Genomic DNA, 16,574 nt, shown 5'->3' with positions numbered 1-16,574 from the left:
GTCCCAGAGAATCAGGAGGGAAGTGATATCACTTGCAGTGTTGGGCTTAGAGCGAGCCCACATTTGAGCAACAAAAGAGGTCCTCCTAAAGTAACTCTCAGGCATTCCTAGAGATAAGCTAAGCCTCTCTGCTACCTACATAAGCATCACAGGAACAAGCCTCAAGACCAAGGTCTTGGCCTATTGCTTTAGGTGTCCCTAATGTTTGAAACAGTATCAGGGGTTACCCCTGTGGTAAACTTTTTTTTTAATTGAAAAATCTTCACGCACATATATTGTACATGCATGGTGTACAATCAGTGGTTCACAATAATCATCACATAGCTGTGAATTCATAATCATGATCCTTTTTTTTAGAACATTTGCATCACTCCAGAAAGAAAAAGAAAAAAACTCATATATACTATAAACCTTAACCCTTCCTCTCGTTGACCACTAATGTTTCCATATACCAAATTATCTTGCCCTTTGCCCTCCTTATTATTTATTTATTCTTTGTCCATATTTTTTACTCCTTTGCCCATATCCTAGAAATAAGGAGCACCTGGCACACAGTTTTCACAGTCACAAAGTTGTACTGTAAATGTTATACCTTTATACAATTGTCTTGCAGTATGTAGGCTAATGGAACAGAATTCAACAGTTTTAGGTACTTCCCTCTAATCACTCCATCACAGCATAAACTAAGAAGAGGAATATCTATGTAACACCCACAAATATCCTCCAGGATAACCTCTCAAATGTTTGAAATTACTCAGCTACTAAAAGTTTGTGTCTCATTTCTGTTTTTCCCCTTTTGGTCAGGAAGTCTTTCTCAATTTCTTGATGCCAGGCTTAACCCAGGCTTTCTGTTTTATATTGCCAGGGAGATTTAAATGCCTGAGACTCATATCCCACATGGAAGGGAGGGCAGTGAGTTCACCTGCTGAGTTGGCTTAGAGACAGAGGCCACATCTGAGCAACAAGAGGTTCTCTGGGGGCAACTCTTAGGTCTAATTTTAAGTAGGCTTAGCCTATCCTTTGCAGGAAGAAGTTTCATTCAGGTGAACCCCAAGATTGAGGATGCAGCCTATTGATTTGGTTGTCCCCACTGCTTGCAAGAGAGTTCTCCAAATGGAGATGTTGGATATTTCCTCCTTTCTCCCCATTACCCCAGGGAGACTTTGTAAATACTCCTTTATTCACTACCCAAATTAGTCTTGGATTAATCAGGGCATCAAAGTAGCCTGGACAAACCAACAAAATCTCATGCACTATTCAAGATTGCATGTACTTATGGTGTTCAACTAAACCGACCATACAAATTAAATTAGGACATGCACTACCCAAAATACAAATTTTGCACCAAATAAATATCTCTCCCTTTAGTTTCACCCAGAAGTTGAAGTTTTAAAATATGGATGATATCATCCTTTACCCGGTCTTATTAATATACCTTAGTCTTATCCAGATCAGCTTCATTCATATCTCTACCTGATGTCTGATTACCTTTTCAACTTTTTAAACAGTTCCTGTATGGGTTACTGCTCACTTTCATAGCTTCAGAGCCTTAACTATGAGTTTCAGGTGTCATATAAATACCTGAAGTTTCTGGGAAAGAATATATTATATATAAACAGCTCAGTATTTCAGAATTTAAAATTAACAGTTACACCCCATGAATGTATGTGACTAATGTAACAGTTTATAATCTAGGACCCTTTACAATAAGCCCCAACCTGATAACCCACGCTCTAGACTTTAGTTCACTGAATTTTTATATTGTAGCTAGTCCATATGGGAGCATGATGATATTTGTCTTTTTGTTCCTGGCATTTCATTCAACATCCAGCCCTTAAAGTTCATTCACCTAGTTGCATGCAAGTTTGAGATTTCAGTTTATGTTGTAAAGTTGATACTCTAACAATGAGATTCTGAGTCAGATTTTCAGAGATCTTAAGTCTGCAGCTATAGGAAATAAGATTTTCCTTCACGGGGTGGGCCACGGTGGCTCAGCAGGCAAGAATGCTTGCCTGCCATGCCAGAGGACATGGGTTCGATTCCTGGTGCCTGCCCATGTAAAAAATATATATATATTTTCATTCAGGGCACTCATAGAAATGTTTACATCTGTCTTACACAGTACATACGCTTCTCATTTGAAGTCTTCACCTCATCCCTTTCCCTCATCAATGTAGACAGCATATCTAACAACAACCAACATCTCTATACCTCCTGTTTCCACTAAACTCCATAAAGTGTCAAAAATATTGTCCCCCAGAACCTGGCATTAGAAGAATCCAACTCACTCCATGCATTGGCAGTGTCATTCTGATTATGGAAAACAGAGTTCTTAGTGATTTTGAGTCCAATCAGAGTAGAAAAACAATCATAAAAACTCACTTTAAAGATTCTGTTTCTTAAGAACCTCTCCTGGTACCAGGCTGTATTAGCTAGGGTTTACTAGAGAAACAGAATCAGCAGGAGATCTCTGTAGCTATCACATTTTTAAAATCATCTCATGTAACCATGGGAATGTAGAGTACAAGGTTTGTAGAGCAAGCCACAGGCCTCAATAAATGCTAAGGAGAGGTCCTCAATAAACTCATAGGAGAGGCTGGCTGGACAACTGTGGAAATGGAAGAGTCCAAAATCTGCAGGGCAGGCTGTGACGCTGATGACTTCAATAAAGGATTTGGATAAACTCCATGGGAGAGGCTGGCTGGCTGAAGCAGGAAGAGTGACTGTCTCTTCTGAATCCTCCTTAAAAGCCTTCTGGTGTTTAGATTAAACATCACTCACTGCAGAAGACTCTACCCTTACTGATTACAGATGAAATCAGCTCTTGGTGCAGCCAATGTGATCATGATTAAAGTCTATGAAATGTCCTCATAGCAACATACAGGGCAGCTGTTGCCCAACCAGACATCTGGGCACCACCATGTGGCCAATTTGGCACATGAACTTTAACATTATACCTGTTAATCTATATTCTAGATTCCAATTCTGAGTTTGAGCATTCTAATAGTTTCAAAACAATGAAATTATACAATATTTGTCCTTTTGTATATGGAGTATTTTTCTCAACATGGTTTCTTTTCAGGTATCATCTATGTTATCACGTGCATCAGGAGTGCATTTCTTTGTATGGCTGAGTAATTATCCATTGTATGTATATACCTCCTTTATCCATTCATCTCTTGATGGATATTTGGGTTGCTTTCATTTTTTGGCAATTATGAATAACCCAATGAACATTGTGCAAATGTCTGTCTGAGTGCCATTTTTGATTCTTTTGAGTATTTACCTAGTTGTGGGAAGACTGGATAATATAGTAGTACCAAACTTAGCTTCCTGAGAACCACCAAACTTTTCTTCTTAAGCACCCACTTTACATTGCCATCAGCAATGAATGAGAGTTCTTGTTTCTCTGCATCTTCTCCAATCCTTGTTATTTTCCTTTTTTTAATAGAAACACTGTAATGTTTAAGAAATGGTATCTCATTGTGGATTTCATTTACATTACCCTGATGGCTGTTTGTGCCCAGCATCTTCAGGTACTTTCTGGTGATTTGTATGTATTCTGTAGAGACATGCATGTTCAAGTCTTTTGACCATTTTTAATTGGGCTAATTGTCCTTTAGTTGTTAAATTGGAGGATTAGAAAGAATTTTCACCAGGAGGAATAGACATCCTCAATTTGGTAAATTAACATTAATCTGAAAGCAATTGTTTAATCTCACAGCAGAAGGAAGGTCAGTTTATTGAGAATATGGAATTTTTCTGGATTTATAATCCATAAGTAATGATCAAAAGGACTGCTTCATCTTAACACCACAGGATTTGATTTTTTGGATTAATTTAGCATAGCAAAAAGGAAATAAAAAAAGCATAAATTGATAAAGGTACAGTGACAAATTAGCGGAGTAGCCTGAAAGAATAGCAGAGTCTTAAATAAATCAATGAGGAGGGGAAAGGGAAACCTTAGCTTGAAGTTCAGAGACGGGATCTCTGAGAAAGTTGTCAAGTAATATGAGAATGTAGGTAAAAGAGCATCGGTGAAAATGTGTTTGTGGAGATGATGTAAAGAACGGCATTGACAGTAGCGTTAATGCAGAGATGACGTCAGTGCTCCTCTGTGTGGGTGAGATCCTGAGAGGGGTTGTGTTTGAGGACCTGTTAACTTCTCTTGGAGACTTGAGGAATATTGTTGTTTATTGTGTGGGGAAGATTAAATCAGTTTGAGGTACATTTTAGTGTATATGTCTGTTACACACAAAGTCAGGATTTAAAGATTAGAAATATAATCCAGACAATAGTTTTGGACACAGCATATGAGAAGTTTGGCAAAAATTGAAGCAAGTAAAGAAATGCATAACATTTCTAAGGCAATGTATAGGAAATGGGGAGAAGAGGGACTAGCATTTTGTTTGACATGTTCCAATAGTAATACTTAAAGGATTTTTGTGAGGACTCTTTGCAAGAGTGAGTCAAGCAATTTGAAAACAATAAAAAATGTCAGAGAACAGAAAATCCTAAGAGAATGTTCCTCCAAAGAAGTTATTTTCCAATTATAGCTCAATTCCAAGTAAAAGGCTGACACGATCATCAGATTTAATTTTCAGGAGCTCTTTGGTGAATTAGTCATATTTATTTATGAAGAGATTATGGGTAAGCTTAGAAATTCAAAGAATGATGTGATACGATATAGTCCTCAGATCCCAAATGGTCATTACTCACATTTATATCTATCTTATCATCATTACACTTTTCAATTTATTTTAATCTTAGGACATGAGAATAATAAGAGATATGCTAAGAGATCTCCACTGTCTCCAGATGTACTCTTCCTTACATCTATTGTGTAGTAGAAGTCCAGTTTTACCTTGGATGTCAGGATCAATCACCCAGCTGGATTGTAACTCCTTTCTTTGCCTGTTGACTCAGAAACACAAGGAAAAAAAAAGTGGCTGAGTGCAGTTTTAACTCCCAGTTAAGCAGAAATCATTACTGTGTCTTGTGGTGAAAGCACCCCACCGTCTAGACCAGAAGAGGATACGATCATAGGAATAGAAAGCAAACATTTTTCTAGTGGATCGTTAATAAGTGGTGCCCTAACCATTGCCATCCTTGGTTTCCTGGACCCATGACTCCTGGCTATGGGAGAAACAGCACAGTTGATTAGATGCCAACTTAGAATCATATACAACCTCTAAATCCAAAAATGCAAAATAGGTATTGTGGCCCATTTTTTAGTTGTAGGAGCCAGGTTTAGCACCTTGTCCTTTCAACTTAGAAGGGATATCTCAATTTATCCCCACACCACTGGATATCTGACAATTACACAAACGGAGAAGACCCCTGAAATAATTTATATTTATGTCCCACTCTCTGATATGCCAATAAATTTCTCACCAATAAGTCTAGATTAATTGCTACTTTTTGCTTATTAAATCCATTTAGCATATCAATGCAATGAAAAATGTATAATGACCCAGGGAAGGGAATGTCAATTGAGGTCTCTGAGGACTAGATTATTATATAGGGCTGGAGACTTGAGGCACCCTCAGTTAGGATGGCAAAGATTTACCGCTGGTCTTGACTGCTGAAAACAAAGTTTCTGTTGGTCATGAACAGGAATCAAGATAAAAAGCAATTGATGATCAGTAGCTGCCTAACAGTTAACAGTTACCAGAGGAGGTATTGACTTACTCTATCAATGATACTACTTATTTATACCAGCTGAACCTAGAATCATTACCTGGTTAAGTTTACAGTAATTCACTGTCATCCTGTATATTTCAATTCTCTGTGTAGGCCAAATAGAGTTGAAGGAGGATATGGTGGGAATCCCAAGGACTCTTTCAACTCCTTGCTGGTAGTACTCATCTTTGCAGTCTATTTTCAAGGTAGAGACAGTATTGAAGGTTTTCACCTTTCCTTTCCTACAAAACTAACCCTCACTCCACCTGTTAAGGATACAACGTGGGGATTCTTCCTGTTGATGAATATGTCTGTTCCAATTATGCATTCTGAAACAGGCAAAATGACCACAGGATGGGCTAAGGGACCCACTAGACCTACTCTTGAGTCAAATCGGAGCCACAATGTCATTGACCCCTCACTTCCTTAACACCCTATCCGGAATGCTGGATGACAGTGATGATCTACGATTATTAGTTTTAGATCAGAGCTAATTTAAAGAACTAAATTTACCATTCTTTACTAAAAATAAAAAAACAGCACTACCATACCAATAAATTATGTTCTCCTTACAAAGGAAACCATTTTCAGAGTCTGACATTTCTCTTTTCTGGGCTCAGTACCTCCATTTCAACTCCATCTGTTGTCTGGCCCACTCCTGCCTAAGCCCTGGGTGCTCTACATTTTGTGTTCTCAGAGATGAAGACTTCATTTTCCTTAATACCATGTGGTCAAATTTTGAGCATAGGCCCACAATGGTGCTTGTTGAGATTCTGAGGAAAGGCACTAAGCCCCAGGACAATCTCTGCTTTAGCATTTGTTAGGGGGAACTTACTTACAAGGAGCTGCAGCTACCCCTCAACATCTTTTCTATGCAGTCCATATTCACACAGCTGCTTCCACAAACCCTGCATATGGACACCTAATGTGCCAAAACCAAACGCTAGACTCCTCCTTGAACTTGTCCCCCCTCATTTTTTCCCTTTCCCATGTATCTGAACAGGTGTTCAGGACAGAATTTGCTGTGCTTCTTGATTTCTCTCTTTTTCTTCAACTCATCTCCATCCCACCAGCAAATCCTATGCCTCGTCTTCCAAGCACATGCACAGCTGACCCCTTCTTATTTCTTGCCTGGTCAGAGCTGCTGTAGTCTTTGATGTTATGACTGTGTTGGCCTCTTAACCCATCTCATTCTCCCCCTTCACCTCTGCAAGTTTAAGAGCCTGAAAGAGATGTATTTTTATCTTTGTGTGTATGATAACACATATGCAATATAAAATTTTCCATTTTCACCCCTTTCAAACATACAATAAGGAGTTCTTGATTAATTGACAATGACCTTGACCACTATCTATGGCAAAAACATTTCCATCATTCCAAACATTAACTCCACATCCTCACTACCCTCAGTGCTGGTAACCTGTAATTTATTTTCTGTTTCTGCAAATTTTCATATTCTTGCTATTTCATACAAGTGGAATCTTAATATATCAGTCTATTGTGTGTACTTTATTTCACTCAACATGTCTTCAAGGTTCATCCAAATGCATAAATCCAAATGAATATATCTGAACTATGTTCAATTTTATCACTGAATATTATTGCACTGTATGTATGTATGTATCCACTTATCTTGATGGACTCAAGCTATTTCTACCTGTAGGCTATTGTGAATAATGCTGCCTTGGGTAATTGTACACAAATGCCTTTTTGAGTCCCTAATTTTGGTTTTGTGTATTTTGCTGTTGTTTGCAGTGTTCTGTATAGAAAAGATTAAATAAAATTTATTATTCATAATGATAAAATACTCTATTAGCTTTGCTGATAATTTTTCTGCTTATTCTATCCACTGCTGAGACAGTTACACAAAAATCCACAATCCTGATATGGGTTTGTTTCTTACATATTGTCATTCTTTTACTATTTAAAAAACCGTAACTATTAGGTGCTTACAAGTTTTAAATTTCTAAAATTTCCTGGAAATTTAAACTATGTTATCAATATAATAGGACTCAATTTCTAGATATTTCCTTAATGTCATTTTATATGCTCTTAATGTAATGACATGAAATTTACTGTTTTATGGACATATTGGAACATGTTAGAATATCTAATATATACCTTGAAGTTTTTTGTCTAAGGTGAATTTCTTAAAAATTAAAAGGAAGAAGAAGGTTTTTCCTTATAAATCCACTGGATAATATTGACTATGTAAGTGGGATATTTATATTTAATATAAATCCTTTTAGAGTTGCACTTTCTTTCTTATATGTGACTTCTGTTTGTATACCATCTTCTATGTTCTTTTTAATTTTTCTCCTGAATGCCTCTTTTCAATGGATAATTTTTGGTCAAATTTTCTTATCTGTTGATTTTAAAGAGCTCCATTATTTTATTATTCTTATTGGTTACATGAGAAATGACAACATTTTTGCTGTGTTATCAAATGTAAAGTTAATCTTTTATCACCTTCCTAGATAATGTATTTTTAAGTATTTCAGCTTTATTTATCTACCTTATGGCATTTATTATTTTATGGAATTTTAAAACATTTTATTGATGTTATTGCTGTGAAATATTATTTTTATTTTATACATTCAATATTCATTTGGATTTATTCATTAAATTAGCAATTTTCATTGCTTTTAAATCCTACCTGATTGTTTTGAATTCTTTCTGGGATAGTTTTTATTTTGCCTAAGTAGCATTTCTTTACATTTTTTTAGAATTAATTTGCTGCTAGAAAACTTTTAAATTTGTTATTGGTTTTTATTTGTTTGAAAATGTTTTTACTTAACCTCAACTTTAAGGACTTCATTCTCTATACAGAAATCTATGTTGATGGCTATTTTTAAATTTTGTTATAAAGCTATATCATCACCTTCTGTGTTCCATTGTTGGTGACAGATGTCAGTTTTTCATTTATTATTAATTTAAAAGTTGTATTTCTGCTTTATAGCTTCTTTTAAGTTTTTCTGAAGTTGTAAAAAACATGTCAAGGTATAAATTTCTTTTGAGTTTTTTCCTTCTGAGTTTTCTAGGGTTTCTTGAGTCTATGTATTTAATTAACTTTGGGCCAGACAGACATCATCTCTGCAAATATTGCTTCTATTCTATTCTATTTGTAGTTATCTACTGACACTCTCAAATAAATATTTGTTATGACTTCTCACCCTACCCTCTGCCATGTTACTATCTCTTCCATAAGTTCCTTCATTTGTCTCGTCAGGCTTCATTTTAGATATTTTTCAGCCCTGATTTTATTATAAGATTATAAAGTCTGCCTCTTTGCCTAATGTGTTTTTCCTATTCATTTAGTTCATTTTTCAAATGTTTTATTGTGTTTTAGCATTTCCTTTGTGTTATTTTTTTGTTACTCACTTTTTAAGATTTCTAGTTTACTCTGAAAATTTTAGTATCACTTAAATTCTTGAATGTAAGAAGCATAGGTGTTTTATACACAAACTCTAGTGTGCCTTAAGGCCTGTTGCTGCTGCCTCTCATGCAGATTGTCATGTCTCCTTGTTTATTTGGTCTCTTTTTATTAAAATGAATTTGAACATTAGATTTTAAAATTGTAAAAAATATGAGAACTAAGATGATGTAAATGTCCTTCAAAGAGGTCTTTTGTTTGCTTTTGCCAGGCCCTGTGTACATCAATAATGTAAGAATACCTTAATCCAAAATAAAAATGGAGTATTTTATATTTGGTTGAAAATTATTCCAAGAAAGCCATCTGCTAGGTTCCCAACCAAAAGCAGTGGATGCATTACCAGATTCCCTGCTCTTGTTAACAAACTTTGGTATTTATCTCCCTTCCAAATTGATGTTGGCAAAACATTGCTCTGATTCTCAGCTTCCTTACTGAAATAACACCCTCAGGGCATAAGCAATCTGGAATACTGGTTAATGTTTTTGGATTTCCATCTTATTCAAATTTTTGGTCCAGTTTTACTTGCTGTGTTGAATAATATGTTTTATCTAATAATATTTCATCAAAAGAATTATATAACCCACTGTTCTAGTCTGCTAGCTTGCAGAATGCAATATACCATAAATGGAATGGCTTTTTTTTGAAGGGGAATTTAATATGTTGCTAGTTAACAGTTCTAAGGCTGAGAAAATGTCCCAGTTACAACAAGACTACAGAAATGCTCACTCAAAGGCATCTAGGGAGAGATACCTTGGTTCAAGAAGGCCGATGAAGTTCAGGGTTTCTCTTTCAAGTGAGAAGGCACATGGTGAACACAGTCATGGTTTCTCTCTCATCTGGAAAGGCACATGGTGAACACGTTCAGGGTTCCTCTCTCATATGGAAGGCCCAGGGCAAACACAATGTCATCTGCTAGCTTCTTCTCCTGGCTTCCTGTTTCACGAAGCTCCCCAGGAGACATTTTCCTTCTTCATCTCCAAAGGTCACTGGATGGTGGACTCTGCTTCTTGTGGCTATGTCATTCTGCTCTGCTCTCTCTCTGAATCTCTCATTCTCCAAAATTTTTCCTCTTTTATAGGACTTCAGAAACTAATCAAGACCCACCCAAATGGGTGGAGATGTGTCGTCACCTAATCCAGCCTAACAACCACTCTCGATTACATCACATCTCCAGGGAGATGATCTAATAACAGCTTCAAACATACAATGCTGAATAGGGATTAGAAGAAATGGCTACCTTTACAAATGGGGTCAGGATTAAAACATGGCTTTTCTAGGGTACATACATCATTTCAAACCAGCACATCCACCATCAATAGAATATTAATTCCTCTGTGCTTAATGTGGTTTTGTTGTTTGGCTGAGTATTTGGAAGATGGCTTCCAGGAAAAAAATAGTTAAACATCCAGCTTTTTGAATCCCTTCAAACATCTTTCTTGTTGTTTCTTTTCAATACAGGTGTTGAAATAGTCAATATGGGTATTGACTAATGATTTTTATCTTTTTATCTTTTAAAATTCCTGTCCTTCAAATACTGACCATTTGGAATCACTCCTCAGATGGTGGGAGGGTAATCTCGGACAGGTAGTTTTTATCAGTCTTTTCCCTTTGTGTAGTATCAGTGTGCAAAGATGAAACCTCCTTTCACTGCTGCACATTCAGAATATAAACCTTAGTAGCCCATTGTTCTTTGTTTTTATAGATTTATCATATTTTATTTTACTGTGTGATCATTAAATTACCAGATGGGTGATATTAGTGAATTCCATTCCTGCCCAACCACAGTGGCAAGCTTCTCTTCTTCATTTCAGGGAGGCACAGCTCTGGGTGATCCCACAATCACCCTGGTATGACAGATTGAGGCAAATATCACTTATCTGACCATACCCACCACTAATGCCAGGCTGACAGGTTTATTATTACCAACAGTGCCCTGATGCATAAATTACTCTACAGAATAACCCAATTAAATTTAGCTCCCTAGAAAAAAAATTCCTGAGGTCAGAGTTTTAAATTTGTTTTAACCTCAGGAAGGTGACTCTCAGCCTTCTGCTTCCATGGTTAACTCTCACAAACTAACTGTCCAAGAGTTTACCCTGTATCTCCACAAGATCTCTGAATCTTCTTCCAGTTACATAGAAGTTGGCTTAAAGAATGGGAACTTATCGTGTCATGGTTTTGAAGGCTAAGAAGCTCGCTTCCTCCTGGGGTCTGTAGCAACTGGTGCTGGCCTAGCTTGCTCCAGTCCTTGAAGTTTCATGGCTTACCTCTGTGCCTCACACCACTTGGTGATGTCCTATCCTTTCTTTTTTGCATCCCAACTGGCTTACTGCTTCTCTCTGTGGCATCATCTCTTTGGTTATATCTTCAAGTTTCTTCTCTTTTAAAGGCCTCCAGTAATCTAGATTAAAGTCCATCCTGCTTCATTTGGTCACAACTTCACTAAAACATAATATCTTTAAAGGGCCTATTTAAAATGGTTTAGATCCACAGGGACCCACATTAGAATTAAGAAAATATCTAAAATGGGGTACATAATTCAGTCTACCACAGTACTCCAGCTCATTTTAGTGCCTGGTGACTTTAGACCATGAAGGTAAATGAGGTGAATGTTTCAGTTGTGAAGGGCAACTGCATGCTAAAAACTACATTTCTATCACTTTTCAATAGTTTTAAGTCTTATCTGTTATTCTCAAATTCCTTGATGGAAAGCCCTTTGGGAACAGGAAGTGGGTTCAGTCTCTCAAAGTAATTTCCTTTGCTTTGTAATTATAATTAACTTATTTTTTACATCCTGGGGACAGATTAATTCAGTTATCATAGTAAGAGATAAAAATGAGTAAATTCACAAGAATTAAATCCACAGATGTCCTTCTGTTTTAGATTGCTAAAACTACCAGATTTCAATATAGCAGTAATGGAACAGCTTTTAGAAAGAGAATTTATTAAGTTGCAATTTTGCAGTTCTAAGGCCATAAAATATACAAATTAAGGCACTAACAACAGGTTTCCTTTACTCAAGAAAGGCTGATACCATCCAGAATACCTCTGTCAATGGGGAAGGCATGTATGTGGCTGTATCTGCTAGGGTCTTTTGCTTTAGGACTCCTCTCTCAGCTGGGAAGACACATGGTGATGTCTGCTAGCTCTCTCTTCTCATTTCATAAAACATCCCTGGGTCTTTTTCCTTCAGCATCTCCAAAGATCTCTGAGTGTGTGGGCTCTCTGAGCACTAAAGCTTTTTCCAGAATGGTATTCTCTTAAAGGACTCTGGTAAGCAACCCATCGTGAATGGGTGGAGACACATCTCCATGGAAACCACCTTATCAAAAGCTACCCCCCACAACTGTGTGGGTCACATCTCCATAGAAACAATGGAAAAGGACACTGCCCAGCAATATGGAATGAGGATTAAAGAACATGGCTTCTCTGGCATGACAATTTCAAGCCAACACATTCCACACTCTGGATTCTGTTCTTTCCATGTACAAAATGCAGTCATTCCATCACAGTATCTGAAAGCCTTTAAACTTCAGTAATAAGATAAATATAATACAATGTAGAAACAACACAGAATGTCATCAAATCAAGTTATAGACATGGTCTCTCCTAAGGCACAATTCTCCTCTGGCTCTGTTCTGGTAAAACTCAGAACAAATTACCTGCTGCCAATGTATAAAGGAGGGACACTCATTGGATACATAGTATCATTTCAATAGGAAGAAATTGGTAGGGAAACAGGGCTCACCTGACCCAAACAGTTCTAAAAATCTGTAGGAAAACTACATTAGATCTCCAAGTATGAAAGTCATTTATCTCCAGAGCTTTGGAAAGCAGTGGCCCCACACTTTCCAAGGGCTTGTGCAGTGGCCTGGTACTCTCCAAATGCAACCTGGTGGGACACTGGTGAGACCACCTTTTTCTATGCTCCACCCTCTCCAATTATGGAGGCAGAGCCTGGGCGCTCTCTTAGCACTGGGGCTTATGCTCAACTCCAGAACTATGGGTTGGAAGCCAGGCTCTTCCCAATCCCCAAGGAATATGCTCCACCTCTCCAAAGCCTGAGATGGCACAACTTTTCCTGAACAAAGTGGGAAGCCAGCCTTCTGCTTTAGGGGAAAACTCACAATCTCCAAGGGCATGGATGAGTCTGCTCTCCTGATCTGAGGTTTATTAGCATCAAACCTTAGCTTCCATGGTTCTGCCTTTGAAGTTATTTTTCCTCCAATCTGTCCCTTAACCCTTTTAGTCCAGACTGGCAGTGGTGCCATTTATACAGATCCCACAACACACTTGTTGGGTCTGTTTGCAATAGGCAGGCATCATAACCATCTGACAATAGGATTTTCCACAAATTCTTCCTAGATAACTCCATCTCCAATCCTGGCTTTGTCTGAAATGGCTGACTTGTTCCATGTATAGTTAAATCCACATGTGGGACATATTCTCTGTGATCTCCCTTTCTGGACACCCAAAATTTTCCAGGCCATCAGTTTCTTGTTCTTTGGTACTCAAGTTTTCATTTTTCAGCTTATTTCTTTCCTATCACATTTCAGTATAAGCTGTAAGCCTACACTTCCCACATTTAATTTGGAAGTCTCTTCTACTAAATACTCAAGTCTGTGGCTTTGAAAATCTGCCTTCTGCCAAAAACCAGTAGTCAGTTTTGCCAGAATCTTTACTACTGTAAAACAAAGATCACCTTCCTTACATTTTAAAATAATACATGCTTCATTTCAGTCTAAGGCCATATCAGAACTATCCTTAGAGTCCACATTTCTACCAGCAGTCTCTTCAAAGCATTCTAGGCTTCTCCATCAAGGTCCTTGCAACTATTCCATAATCTTCCCTTTATCCATTTTAAAAAGATATTCAAACATGTTGGTATTTACAAACTGCACCATCACCCCACTTCTCTGGTAACAAAATCTATTAGTTAAAGCCACTGGAATGCCAGTAAAAGAATGACTTTTAAAAAATGGAATTAAGTTGCAAGTTTACAGTTCTAAGGCCATGAAAATGTCCAAATTAAGGCACCAACACAGGTTACCTTCAGACAAGAAAGGCTGATACCATCTGGCAACACCTCTGTCAGCTGGCAAAGGCACATTGTCAACATCTGCTAGCTCTCTCTATATATATCATAAGGCTTACCTGGGGGTGTTCTCCTTCTGCATCTCCAATGGATTCTAGCTGTGTGGTTGAGGTTTGTTTCCATCACCATATAAATCACAGCATGCATAGGGTAGGGCTTTAGAGAGGTGAAGCCTAAAGCATTTCAGGCAGGTCACAATAACCTCCAGAGCTTTATCAGAGCACTACTGGTCTTTTGTGTACCTTGTTGTTCTCTCCACCTTGGGCTGAGAACATTACATTGAGAGCTGCTGTATTCCAACCTGACAGTGTTATCCTGGAGAAATCACCATGCCAGAGCCTTAGAAAATTCATTAAAAAACTCAGCTCTCCAAACTTGAAAGGGATGAGAGTCAATGGGATAGAAAAGGGGAGGACTCTGGGTGGGCAGGGCCTCCCTTCAGGGACTGAGGCTGTGAAGTCACATGGGATGGAGACCAAGATGATGTCACCTTATGACATCGGAAACTGAGCTGGGGACTGGCTGCAAAGGTGGGTGTAAATGTCAGGGGCACAGGTCTTCATAAGGACAGTAGAATCTGAGCACAGTGTGGGGACTTTTCATCCACACTGACATCCACTAATGTCATTTGTCTACTTCTAAATGACATAAATGTTGACCCTCCTGAGGAGGCTGCTCTGGCCTGCCCCTCTCCTGCATCTCTGGCACCTACAGACTTAGGTCACCTGCTGTGCACCCACATTTACCTTCTCTACCCTTGGAACAGCTAAAGAAAGAGGTTTGAAATATCGAGCCAAACACTTTGATGATTAGGAATGATATTCCTAATGTCACAGAGCAGTGACAACCAGGTGAACAGCAGAAAGAGTTCATTGATACTAATCAGTAAAGTAGAAATCACAGAAAACCTTGGGACTTTTGGGTGACAAGAGCTACTGAAATGAGGAAGTGAAAGGCAGAACTGTGCAGCAGAACATGTGAACAAAATACCATAGTAGAAAAGAAAACTTCAGAAAGAAAAGATGGCAGATGTTTCTCATACCAATTCTTTAATAGTCAGCAAAGCTGCTGACTTCTTTCAATCCAAAGTAACAGTGAAGTCTCATGCAGGCAGATGAACATGTGATGGAGTTAGACATGGGATCCCTAGAATGTGGCACAATGCTGATAAGAAAGTGTAGTCAAGATCTTAGTGCAGAGCTCAGAGCTCTAGACTATCATCAGTAGTTCTGATTCTGCTGATAAGAGAAGAAGTAAATGTATGTTTAACATTACAGTTTCAATTAGTGCATTTCCTTTCACCAAAGCAGGTGAAGGAACATGTGAGTTCATTGTAGTGGTATATTCCTGGGAGATTCACCAACACAAAGTTAGTCTCCTGTGGGATTAACATTTACCCTCACCAACCCGGAGGATGCTACATCTGTCACCTGGTCATGTCCATGCTCCTTGTGCTCTTATCTGTTCAGGGAAGGAATCAGGCAACTGGGCATGGAAGGGAAAGTAAACCTAGAAAGCACGTATTATCTGGCATGCCCTAAAGGAATCTGGAATTTCAAAAAGTCTTCTGTCACTGCATTTGTCATTCTTTTAACTGGCTTCCTTTCCCCATTGTCTGGTGATCCAACCATATCTATCCTGAACTTTTATATGCTTTTCCACAGGAAGTTTCACCAAACAGGGAAAAAGGCCCAGTGAAGTTTTTCTCCACAAATTTAATTATGAAATTCTTTTTAAATAATGGAAAGATGAATTAACAATATATTTAACATCTTATCCCTACAACATTGGTGTATCATTAATATTGAAAGGTAGTTTCTTTGTCACATATCTTTCCATTTATTCATCGTATGAATATAGATGTAAAATTCCTCAACAATGTACTTGCAAATTGAATCCAGCAGCATATTAGAAGAATTACACACCATGGGCAAGTGGCATTTCTTCAGTGCATGCACGGCTGCCTCAACATAAGAAAATCAATTATCATAAAACACCATACCAACAAATCAAAGCAGAGAAACCACATGATCATCTCAATTGATACAGAAAAAGCATTTGACAAAATTTATCATTTCTTACTGAAAACACTTTAAAGGATAGGAATAGTTGGAAACTTCCTCAACATGATAAAGGGAATATATGAAAAACCCACAACCAGCATCATCTTCAATGGAGAAAGACTGAAAGCTTTCCCTCTAAGGTCAGGAATAAGACAAGGATGTCCACTGTCACCATTATTATTCATCATTTTTCTGGAAGCTCTGGGCAGAGCCAATTAGACAAGGAAAATAAATGAAAACATCCAAATTGGAAAGGAAGAAGTAAAACTCACTGTACAAATGGCATGATAATATGTGTCAA

The 16,574-nt window shown here is 37.8% G+C and overlaps 1 long non-coding RNA gene across 7 annotated transcripts in view; it reads left to right on the top strand.

Moving 5' to 3' along the window:
* The window catches only part of LOC143684188 (uncharacterized), a 181,597-nt gene that overhangs the window by 10,964 nt on the left and 154,059 nt on the right, over nt 1–16,574 (top strand). The gene's annotated exons all lie outside the window — the stretch shown is intronic.

Source organism: Tamandua tetradactyla, chromosome 5 (genome assembly GCF_023851605.1).
Source record: "Tamandua tetradactyla isolate mTamTet1 chromosome 5, mTamTet1.pri, whole genome shotgun sequence".
NCBI lineage: Eukaryota > Metazoa > Chordata > Mammalia > Pilosa > Myrmecophagidae > Tamandua > Tamandua tetradactyla.
The sequence above is the reverse complement of the archived record's forward strand: the minus strand, read 5'-3'. Positions and strand labels throughout refer to the sequence as shown.